Below are 18,320 nucleotides of genomic sequence, written 5' to 3'. Positions count from 1 at the left end.
AGTTGGTGGCCATTTTGTATTTTCTTTAAATTTTCCGATATTTTGATCATGTTTTTGTGGCAGTTGGCAACATTTTGGAAAGTCGACATGTATCAATCGATTGTGTGACTCAACCAGCAGTATCGAAATATGTAAACAGTGTTGCCACATTTGGGGAAATTTTCGAGATTTTCCCCAAAAACTCCTCCTGTAAAATTTTGTATGAAATTATTTTTTTTCACTGATGGTTTCATATAGAAAACAAAAAAAAAATCGAGGAAAAATTTGGAAATAGCTGATGATCGAGGATGTCGGAGACGGGTGAAGGGTCCGCTCAAGGTATTGAAGATAGGTGGGGGGTGCTCGACCAAATGTCATTCATGACGTCATCCAATTGCCAAAAAGCTGAAAAAAAATTCAAAATGGCGAAGAAAAAATGGCCGCCATACAAATTTTGCCGGTCTCCAGCTCGGAGGGTATTAAAAATGGAAGTGTGGTTTCTTGGCAAAAGAGGATCAGGATCCAAAGGTCTACTCGATGAACAGAAAAAAATTCAAAATGGCGGAATTTAATTTTCCATACATTTTGTATGGCGAATATTGAATGTCTCATTCTCCTAGAAAGAGACGGAAAACGATACAATAATGTAGAAGAGATGTGTTTGGGTGGGGGAGGCGAGTAGGGAAAAATTATGACATTTCAGAAAAACAAGATGGCGACCGACGTGATTTTTGCAACTCTTTTGTTTTCCAACCGATTTCGTTGAAACTCGCAACCTTTGAAGAAAGTAGTAAACGATCAATAAAAAAAGTGGAAAATATTGGAAAAACAAGATGGCCGCCGTACAAATTTCGTCGTTGTCTATCTCGGAGGCTATAAAAGATGGAAGAGTGGTTTCTTGGCAAAAGGTGATCAGGATCCGAAGGTCTACTCGGTGGAACAAACTCTGCATGCTCGCGGACCACTTTAGTGGTCCGCGCACCCACGCACCTACTTTATTAACCTCAACTACCCCGTTTTTACAAAAAATGATATGGATGTCGTTTTCAGAGTTTTCTAGCGTGCTGATTTTGATAACGACATTTATTTTGAAATCCAAGATGGCGGACATGCACTTTTTAAGAAAAAAATTGATATGGGTGTCGTTTTGTGGGTTTTTGTGATGAATTGTGTATCTTAATAAATAAATTGGGTTATTAAATATAATAAAGTTAACATACCCACGTCACGCGAGCTGCTTTAGCAGCTCGCGCACCGAGCAAAACACTAGTTATAGGTATGTACCTATTGGGTACTAGGGAGTAATAACTTGCTTGGACGGAATGTAACAGAGTGATCCGATTTGGTTTATCCCCGAGAAAAGTAATGTAATAGTAGTAGACTCGTATACACATTGACCTCTAAAAGCATTTTAGCTATTTTTTGTCCATCCAAACAGAGAACCGTTTTGTATACATGTACAAGTCGATTAGATTGAACTAGAACGAAGGTAAAAGGATTGTACATTATATTTTAATAAAATAGACACAGACAGACTAGTAACGATGAAAGTAATATTTCTCTTCAGAGTTAGAACTATTGCCTGTAGTCTGTTCAATTCAAAAGTTTTTTTGCATTTGTTGGGTACCTGCTTCAAAAACAAATAATAATTACGGATTGTGGTGTGTATAATATGATAATGAAGCTTTATTTAGCTTGTAAAGTCATAGTATATCATTAATAATGCAAATTAGAATAATATTTAAAAAAAAAAATAACTATGATTTATGTTGGTAGTTAATACCTAATATTACAAATTTGGGTAAAAGCTTCACATTTGCGTTGAACAAAGAAATATTCTTGTCCGGATAGCTAAGTGGGTATTATTAACTTGAGAAATTCTCATTTAAAAGATTACAATAAGAGGGTAGACAAATGCAACATTTTTATGCTCTCAGCTGCAATTCTGTGCTATAATCAGGACAGGCCGAAAATAATAAAGAGTGACAGTAAGAGTATATTGTGCGAATAGAAATATTAGATAGCATACAGTGGCAGGAGATGAATTCCCTGCGTGAATGAACAGATGAATGAGTTAAAAAGAAAGTCTTGGTTTTGGCAGTGGCATGCATCGGTGTCGCTCATAATCCATGACTCTCTGTTTATCATTTTTAATTAGCCTAATAATTATTTGAGATAGCGTAATTAATATTTGCATATATGGAATATGAAATACCAATTATTATTATTGTTTGATACTAGAGTAATTCATGAATTAAAATAGTTTGTGGGTTATAAGATTATATTTGGTGACCAACCCTCGTAATTAATAATGCAGTGAACTAGTGAAATCATTAATAAAACTGCAGTTAAGATATTGATTATTTTAAAAAGTGATAGTTTTAGTATGATAATAATTATTTAAAGTTAACTTTGATAGCACCAGCTTTACAATCAAATGATCCGTTTATAATAATAAAGCATTGATAGTTAAAATAAAATGGATAGGATCAAATATGATTCTTATGAGATCAAATACCTTGTATTATGGTGAACTAGGCACCGGTGATCCCTTGCGTGGATGCGCGGTAGATAAAGATAGTGTGGTGATTGCATACGTGGATGAATAGTGTCGGAGCACTGTGTAGGTGCACGATGCTATGGCATTGAGTATGTGTTCAGAATTTAGTAAAGAATTTTGAGATTTAGTAAAGAGGTATGATCTGATTTTAATCGTGAGTGCTAATGCATTGCTTCTTTAAAGAATATTCATGGAGTATTAAAAACCGTGTTGGCAAGGCTACCTTGTGTATTATGTTGAGTAATCTATTTAAAATTAAGTATGTATAGCAACATAATTGATACAGCGAGCCGTGATAAAATTTTGGAAGATTAATTAGTTGGAATATTGCACCATGGATATAAGATATCACACTGGGATACGAAGCTTGAACTTTGATAAAATATTCGAAAGATAATTGGGAATATTGTACCATGAATATAAAATATCACATTGGAATACGATGCTTAAACTTGAAGGCGAACTTGGTACGCTTAAGTGAGTGAAATGCTCTTTAAGTGCAAGTGGTCTTCAAGTGATCTTCTACGATGCTTGACCTTGATGGCGAACTTGGTACGCTTAAGTGAGTGAAATGCTCTTTAAGTGCAAGTAGTCTTCAAGTGGTCTTCTATAATGCTTAGAACTTGATGGCGAACTTGGTACGCTTAAGTGAGCGAAATGCTCTTTAAGTGCAAGTGGTCTTCAAGTGGTCTTCTATGATGCTTGGAACTTGAAGGTGAACTTGGTACACTTAAGTGAGCGAAATGTTCTTTAAGTGCAAGTGATCTTCAAGTGGTCTTCACCAACTTGGTACGCTTAAGTGAGCGAAATGTTCTTTAAGTGCAAGTGGTCTTGACCAACTTGCTGCATTTAAGTGAGCGAAACGCTCTTTAAGTGCAGTTGGTTTTCAACTACGACAAATCTGGTCCCCTAAGTGTGGCAAAGTCCCTTTAGATGCGGTTGTTTTGTTCTTTAAATTGAAAGCTGTTGTTGTGATGAGTGATAACGAATGGACAATATTCCTGGATCTTACGAGTACATAGTGGAGGTGTCTTGTTAAGTTGCGAGCTGTCGTATGATTGTGAAGTGATAAGTGACAATGAATGGGCAATATTCCTTAGGAAGTTAGGAAGGATCCTTACAAGTAGGTAATGTGAATCAGGTGTTAACGGTGGTTTATTTTGCAGTAATTTTATCCCGACTCGTGGGGTGCCCGGGGCGGGCACCATGCAGCATGGCCGTGTTGGCAACACCTCGTTCTCACGTTCGGTGTTGCTTGGTGTTGGTGGTTATGCTGTGGTCGTGACGTCAGAGCCCCCTCCATCGAGACGAAAAAGATGGCGCTAGGGCGAGGACGTGGCGTGGAACGACAAGCTTCAGTTGCTGTTTGCGCTCCGACCGATTTACATTGCATTATACGGGTTGATTTTACTATCTGAGAGTTTAATTGTTAACACAAGAAAAGCACCTCGCCTCTGCCGGTGCTTGTACTAAAAAGGGCTGGTGGATTATTATCAAAACTTGTGGTAAACCTACCCGCGCCGAATTAAGTAATTGCGCAAAGTAAGCGGCAGCCTTGAGTACACCGAAAATAAACTGTACAACCTTTTAGCGCATGTCATGTCGCCGACGCCGATAAGGTCTGGACGGAATTTATTAAAAAGTCTAGATATAGGTATATATAAACGATACATAAATGTTGAAACTATCTAGATTAGATGCAATACAAGATGATATAGTTGTCCGAAATAATATGATAAGGCCGGATTTTGAAAAACTCCTACGGGATAAGGAATAAAAATTTGCACTTGTAAAATCTAATTGAATAAAAATATTTGGAATTTTAATTTTCACCGAACTGCCCGCGGTCGGAGTATCTAAAATAGGAACCCCCCCATTTTAATATCTAACATTTAGAAATCTAGAAGAAAACTAAAATAAAATCTTACCAGTAGTCTATTATAAATGGCACTTTACGAACGAAGATAGCCCTCAAAGCGTGCGAAAGTACTCGTACAAAAGAGGTATCTTTGAACGAGGACCTAAGACAAGAAATACCTATTTCAAAGTCCCTTTTAAAAGGCGACGGAATAATTGTGACAGCTTATTTAAACCATACTTCGCAGTAGTGACAGTGTTTCCATAAGATAATTCAAAATTATGGGACACAAAAAATCACAAATTAAGTAAGTAGATACAGCATTGTAGGGGTAACTTTCTATAATAATAATCGAAACAAGGTCCCGATGAATTTTTAGATTTAATTTAATTTATTTTAATTTTTAATTTAATAATTATTTCACTTTAGTTTTATTTTAATTTAGAATTAATTTAATTTTTTAGAATTGTCAATTACTTAATACCTAATTCTGTACATTAAATAATAAATATATTTTAAAATTAATCATTGCGTAAATTTTTTCATTAGTAAAAGACAAGTTAACTAGACAATTTAGATTGCTTTCGTAGCACTAATATTAGTTTGTAGGTACTATGTATGTCCACGGAATTAGAGCTTCGCTTTGTCAACATGGCACAAAATTAACGTTTGTCCAGTATAAGGCTACCTTTACACGCTGCGATTAACTTGCCGACTGATTTAGTTACTCTCTTTGTTCATCGTATTTGACGATAATCTTGGCGCAGTGTTGCGCTGTGGTCTTATTAGTAGGAGGTCCCAGGTTCCATTCCCACCAGAACTTTGAAATTTTATAAATTCTAAATCTCTAGTCTGGTTTGGTGGGAGGCTTCGGCCGTGGCTGGTTACCACCCTATCGGCAAAGCCGTGCCGTCAACCGATTTAGCGTTCCGGCACGATACCGTGTAGAAACTAGAAACCAAAGGAGTATGGGTTTAATAAAAACTACCCCTTCCAGGTTAGCTTGCTTCCATCTTAGACTGCATCTTCATTCATCACTTACCACCAGGTGAAAATGTAGTCAAGGGCTAACTTGTAAGTTAGATGCAATCGATCAGCTATAAAAACGTTCTGAATACCTACCTACTCCTGTAGCCTAATTACATAAACATGGTCCACGTCATAATGACGTCATCAGTACATCTCGTTAGCGGAAGTAAATGCAATTTTACATATAAAGCGAATGGTCGTATTTAAACTGTTTATTTTCACACGCCACTTTTAATTTCCGGGATTAAAATGTCCGCTGTATTTAATATTTTCTGTAAAATTTTACTTAAGCTCATTTAATTATTTTTTTACGAGCAGAATATAATGAAAATTTACAATTTACATTTTGTCGATAAACACCATTTGCTCTTAAACTGGTTTTAATCCAATTTAATGAATGTTTAATTTAAAGCGCGACACTGAGAAAACAAAAATATAAAAACAGGCCCTGAATTGGTGCCTATATAAAGTTTTTGAGTAAGTAAACAAAATTCTACCACTGCAGTGGGCGCTATTCAATTTGAATTTGTATAATAAAGCTTTTATAATAAGTATAGTCCATGTACCATGTGAAAAGTCAGTACCATGGTCCGCCTTGGCACGCCCATTGACTTCATGCACTGTCAATAGGTACAGCTCTGGATTTCAAGAAATTGGGATACCTACATGGCGATACTTCGTGATACTGTCACTTTACCTCGATACAAGATCACGAATCACAATATGTATCCCGTATCATCACATCACATTAATATTACAAAGGCGAAAGTTTGTGTGTATGTGTGTATGTTTGTTACCCTTTCACGCAAAAACTACTGGACGGATTCGGCTGAAATTTAGAATGGAAATAGACTAAACCCTGGATTAACACATAGGCTACTTTTATCCCAGAAAATCCACGGGATTTAAAAAAAAAACTATATCCACGCGGAGTAGCGGGCATAATACAAGAGGATCCATTAGGCCGTTTCAGTCGGCCGGCTTTACATCAATTCAAGTAGTAGGATTCGTGGTTCTGGTAGAGCGGGTAACTGAAAAGGTTGAAAAAAACATTTTGAGTATGAAGCATGAAATTTTGTAATACAAATACGCCTTTAAAATATTATTATGTATACTAATATTATTAACCACATACATATTATTACACTGAAGTACTTACCTACCTAATGGTACCTATGAGACTAGATAGGATTTATTATAATATGTATTCTAAGTATATTTTCCACGGTAGGCGTTTTAGATAATAAATAAGGTTATTTACATCGCTGAGTGCCTCTATTGTAATAAAACTAGGTTAGACCTATATTTCATGACTGAAACCGACATACAGGCTAGTAAGGCGAACTCTACACTCGGGGAGAAGCTACCTGCAACATATCTCCTCTACCAAAGTACTGGACCACGGGGGCGTAAAAATAATATATAAGACTATGAAGGCATTAGAATTTAGAAAGTACAGAGATCGCAAAACAAGTAAACGTCCAATCTAAATATATGCAACTTGGCGGTTTAAAGAGCTTTATAATGGTGAAAGAATTTTGAAATCAGTTAACTTGTTTTAGAGTTTATTGATTACAGAAAAAATCTTTCCTGTTTATAGTTTATTACCATAGTAACTATAATAGATAACGAGAGTGATATGCGGTGCTACATCCTCGCTTAGGTGTGTTTCTCGATGTCAAGTTTTAGAGAATGCCAATTGGAACACCTTAACCTTTTAAAGGGCGCTTTAGAATAAATTTTACTGGGAACCAAACGATTCGTAATACTTATCTTACCTAAATAAATTTTCAAAGAAAGAGAATTCTTCGCTGAAAGGTCCCTAAAATTATTATATCTGCGAATAAGTTGGTAATTGGATGAGTCCTTTTGTCAATGGCATTTTTTATTTAAGTAGGCAAACAACCAAAACATAAATAAAGATTTTTTGTAAGAGCCATTTAGCGTTAATACTTTACGTAGTTAATGAAACAAGCGGTAAAGATTACAATTTTAAGTAGGTACCTCTACCTACCTAACAATGGTTTTCTTTTGATTTTAAAAAATTGTTTATAGAAGTATTTCGAATTCTGAAGATTAAATAAATGTTTATAACCAGATAAAATTAAGACAGACCTCAAGGACAAAATATGGTCAAATTAGACTGATGAAATGTACAGTATGACATTTTTCACAGACTGTCAGAGGAAACTTAAACTGATGCACAAGAAAAATATGATATCAAAAATAAGTTTTTCTTTCTATTCCACCCATAACGATCAGTAAGAAAACACATTTACACAATATTACAATATCTTACATTAGTTACACCTATAAACTACGGAATAAGCAAAAACAAGATACAACATACTTATCTGTTGTCAGAGGTCCAAAATAGTTATCAGAAGCTATATCTCAAACAGCTTGGTTATGTAAATCCTTAGCAAACAACTGCCCACTAAAACATGTGGTCATATGTCCAAGTTGTATGTAAAATACAAAGAAGTGGCGTCACAAAAGCGGAACGCGAATCGCTTTCCATATAAGAAACGCGATTGTTATCTTCAGTAACCGATACAAAGGCGTCCATTGACGCAAGCGGTGACGGATTATGAAGAAAGCATTATGAGGCAGTGAGGGAAATTTTTGGTACCTTAGTAGGTAGAAGTGCAGTAAAGTAAAAGAAAAAAGGGAGAGAAAGCAGACTCGTACTCAGTAGAGGGTCGGCAAAGGGTAAATCATGATGATGAAAGTAAAAGTAGAATTAGGAAATGATTCCTACAACTAAGAGTTACAAAACAGAAACAAAAAGAAAAGGACACCCAAAAATGTTGGTTAAAGAGTATGCAAGAAAATCTACAAAATTAGAGAAGCTAGATCCAAAACTCAATCATCCCGTTCCGACGTTGGGGGTGAGAATTTGATCTTTTTGTTTTCTCTATGCCTACAGTCTCTGTTATTTCACTAACATCTTCTAATCATTAAACAGGCGAAACCGTGCTCTTATAGTCTAGAAATGTAGAAGGATTCGGAAGCCCACCGCATTATTATCTCAAGATAACCCCTTCCATTGTGTGCAGTGATGAATGGAACTGGGTCATAACCCTCAGAAATTAGAAATAAGCCGCACGGAGATTGAGAGAGTGAGAAGTTGTAACTAATAAAGTAAGTAATTAGATAAAAATAATCAAATTTGTAAAACGAATAAACAAAATCCTAATTTCTAAGAAAATTATTACGGCTAAATTCAATTAGTCGCAGTTTCCAAGCGTGAATAATTGAGATATTCGATAATTGTTCAATCTCCCCGACAAACTGTGTAGAGATTGGGGTCCAATTTCAACAAGTTTCAGCAATTTAATACAAAAGTTTTGATTCTATGATCAAATTATGAAGCTATGAGTTTTAATACTTATACTTAAAGTATTTCAAAAGTTGAGAGTTAAGCCGTCAGTCTCTATTATATTTAAAACTCATCTCGTAAAACTTTGACGGTGGGAAACTCGTCTGGATAAAGGTATTTTGTAAGGAAATCCATAGAACACGTCTTGTTCGACTTCTAGCGGCTTCAAGCTAATCGATAAAGTTCATCCACTGCGTTTTCCAGTAGAGAATCACCATGGAACCTTCGAACTCCAACGTCTATCGGTTCTTTGAGCTGTCATTTTCCTATCGGGAAATCCTTATGGATGTTACTGCACCCCAGACTAAAACGCTACGGTGTTACACGCATCGCCTATCGGAACTATCTCATTAGAAATTTGAGCTAAGAGTGTGTAGCCTATTGTAACTTCATCTTCGTAACTTGTTGAGTTATTTTAGATACTGGATACTCCATTTTTAATTTGAACGCGTAGCGATACTCCGAACTTAGCTCTGATTGTAATTGAAATTATTATGAAACCCTATCTTCGACGGGTCTTACAAAATACTATTTGTACCAAGCATCTTTACAACATCATGTCACGTTAATTATTACAATAAGTTTACAGTTTACACTATCAATTAATTAATTATTATTATTAAGTAAACCAAGACGTTAATTTTCTATGCAACACGTACAACATCATACGTGTATACATTTTGAGAACGCACTTACCACATTTACTCACACGCGTCAACTGTCATGTCAAAAGTAGGTACGACTTCCGTCTAAGGGTAAACCGTACTTTTGATAGTATGACAGTTGATTCATAGGGCAAATTATAGCTAGTGCTAGTAGCGTTCTCATCTCAAAATTCATGCATTATAACAACTTCAATATTAGTATAGGTACGGACCAAATGGTCAAGTATTTGGCATCTGATAAAGTTAATAACATCTCCCTCTCAAAAGGACGTGTAGCTCACATCTTTTTGGCTTCTACCATGCAAATAAATAGTATCAAAAGAGCTCTACCTATTATCTTTTTGGACACACAGAAACTTCAAAGCCGTTTTGAGCTTGTTATGCACTAATCCATCATACTCGTAAGCACTCGTACGTTAAAACAATAGGGGTTTTATAATAGTAGTATTCTGAAGGCTTGGAACTGGGCTATATATACTTAGTTACTTTTAATACAGCTATAACACAAACAGGGTTGATATTCGACAATGACAAAGAAATGAAATGTAAACAAGTGCAAATTAAAAATTAAGGTTACAGTAACTAGAAAAGAGCTGATAACTTTCAAACGGCTGAACCGATTGTCTTGGATTATAGCTCTAAGAACACTCGATCAAGCCACCTTTCAAACAAAAAAACTAAATTAAAATCGGTTCATTAGTTTAGGAGCTACGATGCCACAGACAGATACACAGATACACACGTCAAACTTATAACACCCCTCTTTTTGGATCGGGGGTTAAAAAGGAATTTAAACAATGGGCGAGGCATATAATTCGCTTTTTTACCATTTACACAATCTTCGATTATACCTGTAATATAAGTACTTTTATTAGGAGCATACCTACTTTTCATAGATATTTTGAGACACTGGAGTCCGTTAGAATGATGATCTCGTGCCGAAAAGCAAACGGAACTATCTATCTAGTATCTATCTGTTTCTTTCTTCAGTTTACCTAACTATTAGCAATAGAATTTACTCGGACCTAAGTATAATAGAGACACAAACGGTCATTCTAAATTTAAACTAGGTATTAACAGCTATTAAAGTATCAGTTACATATACAACGTCGAAACCGAACCAATAGAAGTAGGTCGATATTGCACCTCGTTAGATCATAACCATAGACTACAGTTAACTTTTAAACGGTTAACGTAACTTAGGGGATACGTGTTCAAGCCATATTAGTCTCTAAATCTATCGGGCTAGAGTTTTAAATAGCACGCACTGAATGACAATAACTACGGAGCCTCGGTGTCTTTCGAATTTCACGGTAATATATGGGTTGTGTTATAGTCAATTAGATCTAAAATGGCGTGACTGGATAATTAGAAGCGTCTAATTAGTGTAGGGTTGCCACCAATTCACTTTTTCGGGACAAGTCTCAGTTTTACGGCCAAATCGTTCGAAAAACAAATGTCTACACAACAGACACTAAGCCAGGGGAGTTATTTGAGAATTAGTGCAAGTTCTGGTAACCCATAAGTAATAAAGAAATTACCCATCAAGAACAGTGTACCTAAATGCTTTTATCTTCACACTCTTAAATAAAAAAACTTAAATTATATGTCTTTATAAATTTATTTAAAGAAAGAATATTTTTTTTAATCCTCACATCGCATGTTCGTACGAGCGCAAAGCTGGGTCTACGCCGGATGATCCAATTTGAATCGGCGATCTGCAATCAACGATCCAGAATCGTGGAGCGTGGAACGTGGATCGTACTCTTCCGATCCAGCCTAAACTTGCGATCCTGCCGCGCTGCTTCAAATAACCCCAGCCGATCCAAGTCGGATCAAGTCAGCTGCAAATCCGTCGTGGCAAAGAGCGCACACGGCGTCCACAGTCCACACCGAACGTGCCTTTGGATCGCGCTTCTACCGCGCGCGATCGGAGCGCGGAGGATCGTCCGGTGTAGACCCAGCTATTGCCTGAGTCATTGCCAACGAGGTGCCAACCCTATATTAATGGGGATATTTTATTCAACTGACAGCTGTGCAGTGATTCGATTAGCGCCGACTTCAGGTTCATCAAGTGCGAAGTCACATACACGTGTTGAAATAGAAAAGATACATGGAATAAGCAGTGTTTTCGTCTGTCCATACTCGTAATCCCCAAGTCACCGGCGAGGTGGCAACCCTATATTAATGGGGATATTGTATTCAACTGACAGACGGCCGGCGCTGCAATGATTCGATTAGCATCGACTTCAGTTTCATCATGTGCGAAGTCACATGTACGCGTTTAAATAGAAATACAATGTACGCTTTAATGTAATAAGGCTGTACAAGGCAAACAATGTTGCCTTTAATGTAATACATGAAAGACTAGAGTTTAGCCACAAGTTTAAAAAATCTTTTAAAACTATGCTCCTGAAAAAAGCATGTTATAAGTACAATCAAAGATTATGTAAATGATAACAGAACGTGGATTTCAACTGCACCTCGTTACAGCAATGCGCGCGACTGCAATTACTTTTATATACGGCATAATATTGTAGTAGGTACTTACCTATATCAAATCTTAGAAAAGAGCAACCGCCGAGTTATTTGCTGGTTCTTTTCGGCAGGAAAGGCATTCCGAAAGTTTAATTGAATAAAAATATTTCTATTCTATTCTAAGAAAAATCTGTTATGTAGGTAAGCACACTGTCATTTACAAAAGCATTTCTATATAATGTAATGTACTGTCGTGGAAAAGTCGTAGAAAAACTAAGCACTTATGGTATAATTTAAAAACTTAAATTGTTTTAACTTCTTTAAAAAGGCTCTTTAAAATTAAGCTAGTTAAGCTAAGTATTAAGCTAGTAATTAATTTCATTATTCAACAGCTGGCCAAGTTTTCTATGCTTTAGTTTTCCTTAGTTTACTTACTTAAAAGGTAAACAAGTATCTTATCGCTGAAATGCTTAAGACAATGCGTTCATACAAACTTCTTACCGCGAACTGGCATAATTATTATGAACCTAACTCCAGCAGGTCTAAATAATAACTTAACAAATGAAAAATCGGTTAAAAGGTGAATGAAATTCGCTTGTCGAATATCGAACACCTGTTTGAGTAAAGTAACGGTGGTACAGTTAGGGCGACTAGGTTTCTTGTACTTGCTAGGACACGTCTCGATTTTAAGTAATTTAAATAAATAATTTTAATTTTATTTCTGATACCAGTTAGCCCTTAACTGCGATCTCACCCTAACTGCCCTAGTTGCGACGGCGTACAGCAGTCGACTACATTAGAGCAACATTGACCCAAGTTGATAACTAAAGTGTAGGTACAGACAATGTGTAGGTACTACTTTTTGAGTTAACTTTTGTGTTTCTACCCACAATAGTTCAAAAAAATAGAATAGAATTTGGTTAATTTGTTAATAATACATTTACAAAAAGTACCTATGCTTTAAAATGTAACCTATCTCTTTAATACATCATCTAAACTGTGTCAGGCCAACGAAAACTCAACGAGTTTCAACTTTAAATTCGAGAATCAAATGATAATGATCATGATTAATGATAATTTCCCACCATAAATCACGAAATGGTGGTCCTAGCCAGGATAGTGGTGTGTGTTTCCGCCCGCGTGGGTAAATGATCTCATTTGCAACTTGTTTGGGCCTCACACACGAAGCGAGCGTTTCGAGTGTGTTTAACATGCACATACGAAGATTTATTCACCTTTAATCCCAATGCTTAGCTTTAATTAATTCTCACGGGTCTCATAGGTAGTAGGTAGGTACCTATAGATATGTTGCGGCTAAAAGTCGAAGAGTGATAATACTTCCTCTAGCCTCTAGAAAATAATATTTTCATGAAACTAAATAATCGGTGATAAGTTGATTGAAGTACATTATCTATAGTGATAACTTAGGTTTAAAACACAAGCCTCATAATTCATTATTCGAGTCAATATTACTACTTATCTTGTGAATAAAATCTTCCGATTTCCCATCGGGTTTCACTCATGGGTGGTGTCACAAACAACCATATTATTAGATGATGATTATTTGTTTGTGGGCACTACTGTCAAGAGAAAGAAAAAGATTTATCCGAATAAATGTTTTCTTTTTCTTTCTTTTCATTCATATAAATCGGAAGTGGGATCATTACATTAGTCACTAAGCCAGTTAAAAAATTATCTTTTCTTATTTGAATGATATGATTATTATTATGGTAACATAATCCTCAAGCCACCAACTAACTAAAGTTACCATCACCATCATAGTTTTAAAGCCATTAGGATTTACGACTGTTTTCCGGACCTTTAAATAAACTACATTAGCATGTTTCTGTACAATTTTCAGATTATTGCGTAGGTGTCCAGACGCAATTAGAATCCTACCATCAGGTGAGATCGTATTTAAGTGTAACATAAGTCAAGGTATGTTTTAAGTCAAGGTATGTTAGATAGGACATAATTTTTCAGGTTAGCAAAAACAATACTGATTTAAGAACCTACCATTGAGATTGTAGTGAAGCGTAAACGTGTCATGAAAACCAGTAACCAACAGCTCACTACGACACGAATTTTCTCAATAAATATATGAAAAAAATGTCTCTTTCACACGCACACTCGACTATACGAGATATTTGTTAGTATTTATAATCGCTAATACTGGTAATTAATATTCGTGACATAACTGGTTTGCACGCATGGTTGACAAACAACATGTCTAGCCGTATAACCGTTGGTTTTCTAGATTTTTACTTGGACGTCTCGAATTTTATTTCTTTAGTTCCTATAGCTTATTATTAGAGTTTCAATGGGACCCCTATTACTGACTATCCACTGCCCATGCCCATTCCCCGGGATGCAGGCTCCTCTGTACTAAACTTAGGTGCCAAATTAACAAACGTTTTGCTTAATGGCGATTTTCAAGGATTTCAGAGTTTTTTTTTTATAAAATGGAAAACAAGTAACTGAGGTCACAAATATCTGTATTGCTTTTAATTATTTTTTTATACTTTAAATATTTACTTAGTAGAATCTTAATAAAGAGGCCGAGGTTTTGTAGAAAATCATTTCACGTGAACAATAATGCGGACTCGGCCATTGTCCCCGCTAATGGTAACGCGGTGTCGTGATAAAATTACATTAAAATTTTTTTTTTTTAAATCCGTGCCGTGAAAATATGCTTGATGGATGAGGCACGCTTTTTAAAAAAATGACACCGTGTGAAAGAATCTAATTTTACTAACGTTGGATTTATTACAGAGTGTATAATACCTTCGTGAGTAACTGATAGTTATAGTTACCGCTGATCAAATAGAAAGCTGCTATCAAAAAGAATGCTAACGCATCTCTATTAAGAGATCTTCTTTCAGCTTGGAAATGGCTTATATATAGTATGGATCTCAAATGGCAAGGATACGGCGAGAGATCTTGCTTGACTCATCGTTTGCTATTTAGTCCTATCACGTATGGGGAAATACTAGCGTCCTATAGCCATTTTGCTAGCTCTGGTTCGTCATACAAATTGACGATTAGAGAATCAATCTATAAGTTTTCATAACTCAATAGCTGATATAAGATAACTTGAAGCTCTGAACCTTGTTTTCAATCATACTTACTGTTACTGTGCAGATGGAGAAAATTGGTAAAAGAACCTAAATTCAACACAGTAAAATTCAGCGAAAAGTTAGGGAACGTGGGCGATCGTCCATCAAACGAGTACTTAACTAATGGATTGTCTATCGATAATAATAACAGATCTAAAGTACTCCTAAACAAGGACAACGGTCGGACGTTGTTGCGAAAGAAATAAACGTAAAAACGCTAAATTCAGCAGAAAATGGACGGGAAAGTTCAACAGACGCGTTAGGGAGTCTTATCACTGTCTATCAACAAATGGACTGAAAACGGTTACGGCAGTTTAATCCAAGAGAAAAAGTTGTGCCTGCGAACCCAAATTATCTTTTAGAAAAAAAAATATGCTTGTAACCTTTACGCGCAGCTCAAGTAAAAATTAACGCGTCCTGCATTCCATTTTTGAAAATAAGTCGCAAAAACTTGTTATCAATCATATCATGTGTCTACTAAGTAAAAAATAGAGATTTTATATAATATGGATCTAAGTATTGGGTACAAGTTACTTTAAAATACCTCGATAAAAGATGGCAGCCTCAAAACGACTGTTCTGTTGGGTAGTCATTTTAAATACAGGTGGAAGTAAGTAACACGCATGTTACTTCCGTCTGAAAAAAGATCTGAGTTACCCTCAAGTCGTACCTTAAGAAATTGTAGCTACAATTAAAATTAAGTTTTCAGATTTTACGCGTAGTTCTCAGACTTTACGCGTAATATACTCGTAAGTATATAACATTTCTCTAAAACGTCCTTTATAATTCAGCTTAGGTACTCCTTTTCCCTTCTTTTTGCATGTAATGCCTACCTAAAATATTTAGCAAAATATTTAACGATAATTTTGATAAGAACAAACAATAGAAACAAGTTGAAATCGTAGGGACTCATCTGCCAGTTGGTCGACGTTTTTGTTCTATTCGACCTCAATAACCCTTTTACGGGCTTAGATGCGGTTTTCCTTTTGCCACTTTCGAACAAAGGTCTCTACATAAATACTATATTTACTATATTTATTATCTAGGTACAATATTATCTAATAAGAGATACTTATACATATAGAGGCATATATTACGAAGGTTAGGATAGAGCTGTCAATTTAATTTAGCTTAAATATGTGTGCCTACAGTTGAATTGGTACCAAATAGGTATATTTAACATCTTTTGCACATTTACATTTAATTTAGTTAAAAAAATTGGTCACACTAATTACTTACAGTAAACTTTAGGCAACAAAATAATAGGTAAGTTGGTTTTCGCTTTTGTTGTATCCTACCTAAAATTCTTCTTCCTTTACAACCGCCCCACTGCCATTTGTAGAGATACCTATCTCTTGAAGAAATAAGTGCTTCCCTGTTCTTTTTATTAATTCTTTTCACTATTAATAATTTTTGGTACTTACATACAAATATTTTCAAAAACCTGTTTATTAGATATTGTAGACTATGTCCACATAAATTAGAAATGTTGGTCCTCCGAGTAATAGGTTGCAACTTCACGTTCGAATTTCAAAAAAATCTCAAAGATTAGGATAATGATAAATCAATGTAGATAGGTATCTACATCATTTTATACTGCTATGTGGTATATAGCTACCTACTACCTAGTACCTACCGTCTTTTTTTTAATTTTTAGCTTTTACTTTTACCCGGTTTTGCCGTCGGTCAGAATATTTTTTAATCACTCGTTTAAATGCAATTAAAATTAAAACTGCCTCAGTACAAGTAGGTCTTTATTTGGCCTTTTTGGTGTAAAATGAACGTTGAAAAGATTACCTATTTTCAAGTAGCTGGGTAAGTACCTACTTATAGTGTAGGTAAGCCCTAAATCGTTAGTTCAAAAGCAGCGTACAATTTAAATAAAGACTTCACCTGTAACGATATGGTACTCGTCTCCGAAGTTCCAAATCTAATGAATGTCCAATCAGAATCCAGTTCGAAACACAAAATCACAAGTACCACGGTCCACAATAACTGACCGTAACAATTCAAATTACTTTTGCACTGAACAAAACTGTTATAAAATAAACTCCTAGTTCGTGGATGAATAAATAAAATATTTTAGACCAACACAACAAGTTTTAAATGAATATAAAACTATTATAAACACGGAAAGTAAGATTCTTTGTCACGATCGCGTCAACGTTGCAAGACATCGTCGCACGTACGATACGCGAGGCGTTTCTAACTGGACTGGGGATGGGGAAAAATGGCGGCTGCTGGCGCCGGCTTGTTGCTTCAGCTTTGCGAATGGGGCACCGTCAAAGATCATGCGTGAATTCACAGGTGAGAACACTCGATCGGCTAGACTTTTTTTATATTTTGCCCAGAAAATTTCCTTCCTTCTTCCAATTTACAGATCCGTATGTACAACATGCAATTGGTTACCTATGCACTGCTCTTCCACCCACTACTAAAGAAGCAGGAAAAGCAAGCAATACACCCCACCAACACACATCACCACACCTTTAGAACACACTCAATCAACGTACGTTTCACTCCGACACCCTCAGAGCGTCCTCAGCCCTCAGATGTCGCAACTCCCAGCATGCAATGCACTTTACCTACAAATTCAAATTCAAATTCAAAATATTTTTACTTCATTAGACTTTTACAAGTTCTTTTGAATCGTCAAAAGCATCTACCACTGGTTCGGAATGCCTTTCCTACCGAGAAGAACCAGCAAGAAACTCGGCGGTTGCTCTTTTCAAAGATTTGATATACATACAATATTAATTATGCCATGTATAAAAGCAATCGAGTTCCCGCGCATTGCTAGAGCGAGCTGCAGGTCAATACCACGCTCTTTTATCATTTAAATAATCTTCAATTCTATAATATTATGCTTTTCTCAGGAGCATAGTTTTAATAGATTTTTTGAACCTGAGTAAAGGCAAGTCCAAAATTGATTGAGGATATTTTTTATAAATTACTACAATTAGCTAATAGTTACTTAGCAAAAATTGTAAAGTGATCGATTGCAAAGATTTGTCTGTTTTGGCGAAATATAGCGAATTAGGCTTCTAGTGCCTAGTTACTAGTAGGCCTAGTTACTACATAGACAAAGTACCTACCTAACACCTGTAATTCAAGACTTCTAATTATTTACCTACCTAATAAGTAACTAGCAGGGCTACCCGTCACGGCTGGCCGCGGTAATTTTATAGGTACATACCTATCTACTCGCCTGTCGCACTCGCACACTCGCTCATAGCCCAGCGACAAAACCATC

At 35.8% G+C, this 18,320-nt stretch overlaps 1 protein-coding gene and 1 long non-coding RNA gene across 2 annotated transcripts in view; one reads left to right on the top strand and one right to left on the bottom strand.

Moving 5' to 3' along the window:
- The window catches only part of LOC123864423, a 158,324-nt gene extending 140,896 nt beyond the window's left edge, over positions 1 to 17,428 (bottom strand). Inside the window, exon 1 of the mRNA XM_045904838.1 lies at positions 16,961 to 17,428. The gene's annotated coding sequence lies outside the window, so the exon portion shown is untranslated. The remainder of the gene's footprint in view (positions 1 to 16,960) is intronic.
- Positions 1,111 to 17,083, top strand: LOC123864432. Its single transcript, XR_006795779.1, has 4 exons — positions 1,111 to 1,150; positions 1,354 to 1,355; positions 3,752 to 3,758; positions 16,954 to 17,083. It is a non-coding gene; the product is annotated as an uncharacterized LOC123864432 (long non-coding RNA).
- Positions 17,429 to 18,320: the final 892 nt, after the last annotated feature.

Source organism: Maniola jurtina, chromosome 4, assembly GCF_905333055.1.
Source record: "Maniola jurtina chromosome 4, ilManJurt1.1, whole genome shotgun sequence".
Lineage (NCBI taxonomy): Eukaryota > Metazoa > Arthropoda > Insecta > Lepidoptera > Nymphalidae > Maniola > Maniola jurtina.
Note: the sequence above shows the minus strand (reverse complement) of the source record. Positions and strands in the feature narration are given on the sequence as shown.